We start from the raw sequence: 7,300 nt of genomic DNA, 5'->3' as shown, positions 1-7,300 counted from the left end.
GGTGAAAAAAGCGGTTCAAGAGAGTCAGGTTTTGAAAACGTTGGGAGGCGGGAAATAAAGTCAAGGGGGTCTTGACTGGTTGATGATCTGGCGTGTAGGTAGCACAGATCATCTAGGGAATATAATATTTCCCTATGAAAAATATATTGTGGATTAATAAACTATCTCTGCAGGGAGAAAAATAACAAACCAGTCACCAAAATACAAATGAACAGAAAAACTCACCCAAGAATGGCATTCACAAATGGAGGTCTTCTATTTTTTGTCATCAGCTTCGGTTTCAGGCAGCAATCAGCAATCACTTTGCATTTGCACTCGAAAAGGTTATAAGGAACAACCAGCTCACAAGAGAGAAAAATTATTAATGATAGAGATGAATCAGCACATTCATCGTAACACACAGTGTCGAATTTGTGACATTTTATTTTGTCAAAAAATATATATTTTAATTATTTTTATCTTAAATAGACCTCTTTTGACGAAATATCATGTCTCAGATGAATCTACTGAACAGATGTAACAGGTGACCGCAATTTGGTTATCATTCACCTGCAGAGAAAATACTATGCGAAATTGACAAGAGATGTCGCTTTTTGTCTATTCTATTTTTAAAAATTAATTAATTAATTATGTTTGTATATTAAAATAATTTTAAATTAAGTTTTAAATCTAATGCTTCTCCATACTCCCCGCCTTGGAAGTTCTCAGAACTTGCAAAGAAGTAAGAGAACACGTACAAATAAATAAACGTCAAATCATTTCAAGTGACTCTATTCACATATAATATCCAAGAATTACGTCGGAAGGTCACCAAAAAAAAGCTTTCAACAGAACGAAAAGTATAAACTTAATAAAGTTCAACTGACAAGAGTACAATTAACTGTAACGGAATATCATGGCATAGTCGGAGATAATTTGAACTACCAAAAAAAATAACAAAAAATAAAAACAAAAAATAGAAGTAAGCAAATTATTGAGTCGGAAGGGGATATAACTTGATAACCGGTCGTTTGAAGAACCCAAATCGTGTCTTCACCGTCGCAACGCGAACAATTTTGTCCAATCCGGGATGGACCTCAGTGATTACACCCAAAGGCCAGTTCAACGGAGGGGAATCTTCCTGTCCCACTAGAACGACAGTTCCGATCTCAATCGGATGATCAGGGGTAGCCCACTTCTGCCTGACTTGCAAAGTGTGCAGATACTCCACACGCCATTTTTTCCAGAAAGACTGAACCATACTATCCAATAATCGTTTGCGCTGAGCGAAATTAATTTTACTGCCCGTCGGGATAGATGCAGGTAAGTATTGTAATGGTGTAGTCATTAAAAAATGCGCAGGTGTTATGATTTCCGGATCAGGGTCGGAAGATACGGCTGTGAGCGGGCGAGAGTTCATTATGCACTCTATTTGCACCAACACAGTCTGAAGCTCCTCATAAGTGAGAAGCTGAGTTCCGATCACTCGGTATAAGTGAGTTTTCATGCTTTTCACGTTAGACTCCCACATACCTCCGAAATGGGGTGCGCGGGGTGGAATCATTTTCCACTCGATACGACGCTTGGCGAGTTCTCGTTTTAACGCGGGCTCATATTCCGATTCAACTAAAAACTTGTAAAGGTCATCCAATTGTGCCTTTGCACCCACAAAATTGGTACCATTATCCGAATACAAGCACGACACAGGGCCACGCCGTGAAATAAAACGGCTGAAAGCAGCCAGGAAAGCATTTGAAGTTAAGTCAGAGACCAACTCAATATGAATGGCCTTAGTCACAAGGCATACAAACAGACAAATATATGCCTTCTGCGAATGTTGTCCTCTCCGACGAGCAAGCGTAATACGTAGAGGACCCGCGTAATCAACACCGGTGTGAACGAAGGCTTTTGCTTCAGTAATACGATATGAAGGTAAATCTGCCATCTTTGGGGTAGGATGTGATGGATTTGAGCGGAAGCAGCAGTTGCATTTCCGCACCCTTGCCCTAATAACCGTCCTAGCATCTAATATCCAATAGCGCTGACGTAATATAGACATAAGAAGTCCTGGACCGGTATGACAGTTCACGACATGAAAGTGATCTATGATAAGATTTACAACACAGTCATGTTTAGGTAGTAATATCGGATGTTTAACCTCAAAAGGTAAGTCCGATTTAGAAAGGCGTCCCCCGATACGTAACAAATTGTCCTCATCAAGAAATAAAGACAAACCCTGAAGCCTTTTGGAGTGGAATTTGCCTTTCTGAAGTGCAGCAATATCATTTGAAAAATGAGCATTTTGCACGGAACGAAGTACAGCCTTTTCAGCAGTCACAAGATTATTGACAATTCCAGAGGAAGGTGATATCTTTTTTATGAATCGGAGAATATAAACGACACTCCTTAGTAGTTTATCCCAAGTGGATATACGCTGGGCCAGTTCACCCAGAACCGATTGTTCACCCAGAACCATTGCAGTGAGCACATTAACTTTGTGTTCAGGCATTTCACCGGTATTGGTGGGGCGAAACGGTTTTACTGGCCATTCCAAAGGTGGGTGGCGAATCCATGATGGGCCGTTCCACCATAAATCATGTGAAACGAGTTGAGAGGGTAGCATGCCACGAGAAAGGCAATCGCTCGGGTTTTCAATACCGGCGACATGGTAAAAATTTTCCGGAGACAAATTTTCCTGGCACTGAGCTACACGATTGCTAACAAACACCGACCAACGATGCGGTGAGGAATGTATCCAGGAGAGCGCAATGGTAGAATCTGAAAACGCGTATGTTCCTGCAATAGAAAGACGCGCACGATAACTATCTTGAACCGTCCGTATCAACTTTGACATCAAAACTGCGGCACAAAGCTCCAAACGAGCGAGAGTTGTCACTCTCGTGGGAGAAACCTTTGATTTTGCACACAATAACCTCACTGAAATATTTCCAGAGAGATCAGTGGTGTGCAAATAAATCACGCAGCCATAACCATTCATGCTCGCATCGCAGAAGGCGACAACGAGCACTGTACTGTCCTTTAGGACGCCAACATGGCGGGGGATTTTTACTGTCGAAATTAAAGGAAATTCCTGTGTGAGAGCCGAAAACCTTTGAATAACGCTCTCAGGGGGTATATCATCCCAACCAATGTTACACAGCCATAGCTCCTTAATAAGTAATTTCGCATACAGAAGGACAGGGGCGACCAAGCCGAGAACATCGAACAAGCGGGCTACTATGGAGAGTATGTTCCGCTTCGTGCACTTCTCCTGAACATAAGAAGACGTAAAGAAGAAGCTGTCATCAGCTGGTTCCCACGAAAGGCCTAACACCTTAGCGGCATTGTTAGAACCAACAGTAAAGTCCACAGGGCTTCGGTGCGAATCTGGAAGATTCTCAAGTACCACTGAAGAATTACTAGTCCATTTTACCAAATCAAAGGCACCGTACTTAAACAACGAGATCAATTCTCGCGACAGACGTACGGCACTGGGTTCATCTACAATAGAATATACCAGGTCGTCCATATACAACTTAGACTCTGCCACATTGGCAGCGTCCGGAAAATGTTGTCTCATATCCTGGGCCAACTGTCGAACAGTGCGCATTGCCAAGTATGGACTAGCTGTTAGTCCGAAAGGGACCCGATTGAATTGAAAGGTTTGTATGGGATCGTTGTCCGCGAACCGAAATAGAATTTTCAAATATTTGCGATGCTTGCTTGGAACCTCAATCTGCAAATACATCTGCTTTATGTCTGCAGTAATAGCAATGGGAAAAAGACGAAAGTCTAACAGAAGCAAAAACAGATCGGCTTGCAAATTCGGACCAGTATAAATCACGTCATTTAATGACAATCCTGTATGTGTCTTAGCGCTCGCGTCAAGTACAATCCGAGGCATAGGTTTATCCGGGCGAGTGACAGCGTGATGCGGAATGTAATATCCGTCATCGGTAATATCCGACCTTGAAACTTTTGCTAAATAACCGTTTTCAATGTACTCATGAATAACTTTATTATAATTCTCCCGCAAAGCCGGTGAATGTTTAAATTTTCGCTCCAAAGCCATAAATCGGCGCTGAGCAGTAGCAAGGGAATTACCCAATTGCTTCGGGTCTTTACAGAAAGGTAAAGCAACAGAATACCTTCCGTCGACGGTGCGAGAAATGGATGATATAAATAAATTCTCACATTCCGTCTCTTCCGGACTTAGAAATTGCATGTTGGGTATTTCCTCTAACAGCCAAAATTTTTGTACTAAGTCATTAAGCGCAAGTGCCGAAAATGACGTACTTGTATTAAGCACATTACTAGGGTAGTCACCCATTAATACAAAACCGAAAGTAGTCGCTAATGCCGGAGGTTCGCCGTTACCAGATTCAACCCTGTTCCCTAAATAAATATATGGGAACAGTTGTGCACCTAATACTATATCCACGCATCCAGGAATATTCCACGTTAAGTCAGCGAGAGGTATACCCTTTAAGTAACTCATATCACCCTTGGTTATATAGTGATTAGGTAGCTGATCTGTAATACTGTCAATGACAAGCGCATAAATATTATATTTATTATTCGGGTACACGCGGGACTCAATGTCCAAATAAACGTAACCCAAAATTGGTTTGGATGCTGAACCGATTCCTTTTACAAAGGAATTGTTTAAAGGAATTATTGGTAAGTTGAGGATCTTGCAACAATCAACAGTAATTAAATTGTTCTGTGAACCGTTATCCATTAAGCACCGAACAATAACTTTATTTCCATTTTTACTCTTTGCGAATACTTGCGCGGTTGATAATAGAATCGTATTATGTGTCGCTTTCACAGAAAGGGAACATGAGTTATTTATGTTTAGCGGAGGTTCTTCTAATTGTGTATCACAATTTTCAGATGTCCCTGTAGATGTTCGCGACGTGTGTGCGTGGGTACTTGATGGAGTTTTAGCATTGTCATCAGCACTGCCAAAATGCAACAAAGTGTGATGACGTTTTTTACAAAACTCACAAGTTAAAACCGATTTACACGCGTTTATTGTATGCCCTCCACTAAGGCAATTTACGCAAGCATGTTTTGACTTTATAAATTCAAAACGCGCCTGTGAAGAGCTCATATTTTTAAATTTAACGCAATCTTTAATTGTATGATTAGTTTTATTACAAACAAGACAACAATTTGTGCGCGAAGCCGTAAACCGAGGTACATTCTCGTTGCTAGCAAGGAACGATTTAAAATTTTTATTAGAACGAAATGACGACGTAGTGGGCAGTTTTTTACCGGTTTCATTTGAATTGCCTAAACGTTCTAAAATCTTAACCTGATCTTGAACAAACGAGACTAAATCGTCATATGTCGGAATCTCTTTATTCCTGACTGACAGCTCGAAAATCTGTGCGATTTGAAAATCAATTTTTCTAAATGCACAATGAAATAATATAAAATCAGTTAAATTTTCAATCTCTAATTGTTTTAACGCTGCTACTGATGCAGAAAAATTTTCAATAAAAAAGTCAAGACTGCCAGATGTATTTGTACAATTTTTTGCATCAAGAATATTATTTAAATAATGTGTGCCTAGTGCACGTTTATTTTGAAATTTGTTTACCAAAGCATTCCAGATTATATTGTATGTGTCACCTCCAGGTACAATGCCTGAAGTAACCTTTAAAGCGCCGTGTGTCAATTTACCAATTAAATATTGAACACGCTGGGCGTCGGTTAATTGTCTATTATTATGTACATTAGATTTGAAAGCTTGGTAGAAAGTAGGCCAATTTCCCATTTTACCATCAAATGATGGTAATTCCAAAGGTGGCAATTTAATAATACAATGATCCCGCGAATCGTTGCGTGACGCGTTTTGAAGGTTAAATCGACTTCGTTTGACCTTCAAATAAATATCATCAAATGCATTTAATTGTTGGAAATCCGGTTTAAATGAGTCGTCCAAAGTCAACTGACGGTCGTTAAGTTTATCAATAACGGTTTCAAACTGAACTCTCAAGTCTTCAATCATATCCGACTTTGTCATGAAGTCTTCATTTTTTCTTGACTCGAAGGTATTTAAATTATTTGATAAATTATACAATTCATTCATCCGCAAAAAAAGATTTTCCTTTTTTGCCGTCAAAAGAGTCAACGTTCTATCCTGAATATCTCCAGAAACTTCTTCAGCAATTCTCGGCATTTTTAATGAGATGACAAAATATTCTTAACCAAAAAAGTATACAATAATGTTGTAAGTATTGTAAATTAGAATTCTCCAAAAATTACGACAATTCCAATATATTATATGTTTCGAATCTACCAAAGAATACGTAAAAAAACGAAACTAAATTCACTATACCTAAATAATATTAAGTAATTTGAGCTTTAATGAAATTTACCAAAAAATACGCAAATTTCTAATGCTAGAAAAATTATTTATGTATGCTAGAAATTGGTACTGATAGGTACTTCTTAAATCACCAAAAAAATTACGTGAATAGAACATCCATTTATCATGTTTCCAAATCTAAATCACTAAATATTAATCAATTTTCGCTAGCAATATATCCGAGCTACGTAGGACCAAACTTATGGTTGATGATCTGGCGTGTAGGTAGCACAGATCATCTAGGGAATATAATATTTCCCTATGAAAAATATATTGTGGATTAATAAACTATCTCTGCAGGGAGAAAAATAACAAACCAGTCACCAAAATACAAATGAACAGAAAAACTCACCCAAGAATGGCATTCACAAATGGAGGTCTTCTATTTTTTGTCATCAGCTTCGGTTTCAGGCAGCAATCAGCAATCACTTTGCATTTGCACTCGAAAAGGTTATAAGGAACAACCAGCTCACAAGAGAGAAAAATTATTAATGATAGAGATGAATCAGCACATTCATCGTAACACACAGTGTCGAATTTGTGACATTTTATTTTGTCAAAAAATATATATTTTAATTATTTTTATCTTAAATAGACCTCTTTTGACGAAATATCATGTCTCAGATGAATCTACTGAACAGATGTAACAGGTGACCGCAATTTGGTTATCATTCACCTGCAGAGAAAATACTATGCGAAATTGACAAGAGATGTCGCCTTTTGTCTATTCTATTTTTAAAAATTAATTAATTAATTATGTTTGTATATTAAAATAATTTTAAATTAAGTTTTAAATCTAATGCTTCTCCAGGGGTCAGAGTTTCAAGGTCTGGGAGACGGTCAGGAATAATCAGGATCGATCAGCGTTTTAAGATAGTCGAGTTAGTAAAAACTAGGAAGCGCGTCAACAAGAATTAATCGTCGGGACGCGAACACGGCTAA

General features: G+C 38.6%; 1 long non-coding RNA gene across 1 annotated transcript; it reads right to left on the bottom strand.

Annotated features, from left to right (window-relative positions):
- Positions 1 to 225: 225 nt before the first annotated feature.
- On the bottom strand, positions 226 to 7,077 carry LOC149419584 (uncharacterized). The gene is made up of 2 exons (XR_016302904.1): positions 6,711 to 7,077; positions 226 to 472 (listed from the first exon to the last, which is right to left on the bottom strand). It is a non-coding gene; the product is annotated as an uncharacterized LOC149419584 (long non-coding RNA).
- Between the last annotated feature and the right edge of the window lie 223 nt (positions 7,078 to 7,300).

This window comes from Hesperophylax consimilis, chromosome 12 (genome assembly GCF_061612785.1).
Source record: "Hesperophylax consimilis isolate HC1 chromosome 12, BYU_Hcon_1.0, whole genome shotgun sequence".
Taxonomy (NCBI): Eukaryota; Metazoa; Arthropoda; class Insecta; order Trichoptera; family Limnephilidae; genus Hesperophylax; species Hesperophylax consimilis.
The sequence above is the reverse complement of the archived record's forward strand: the minus strand, read 5'-3'. Positions and strand labels throughout refer to the sequence as shown.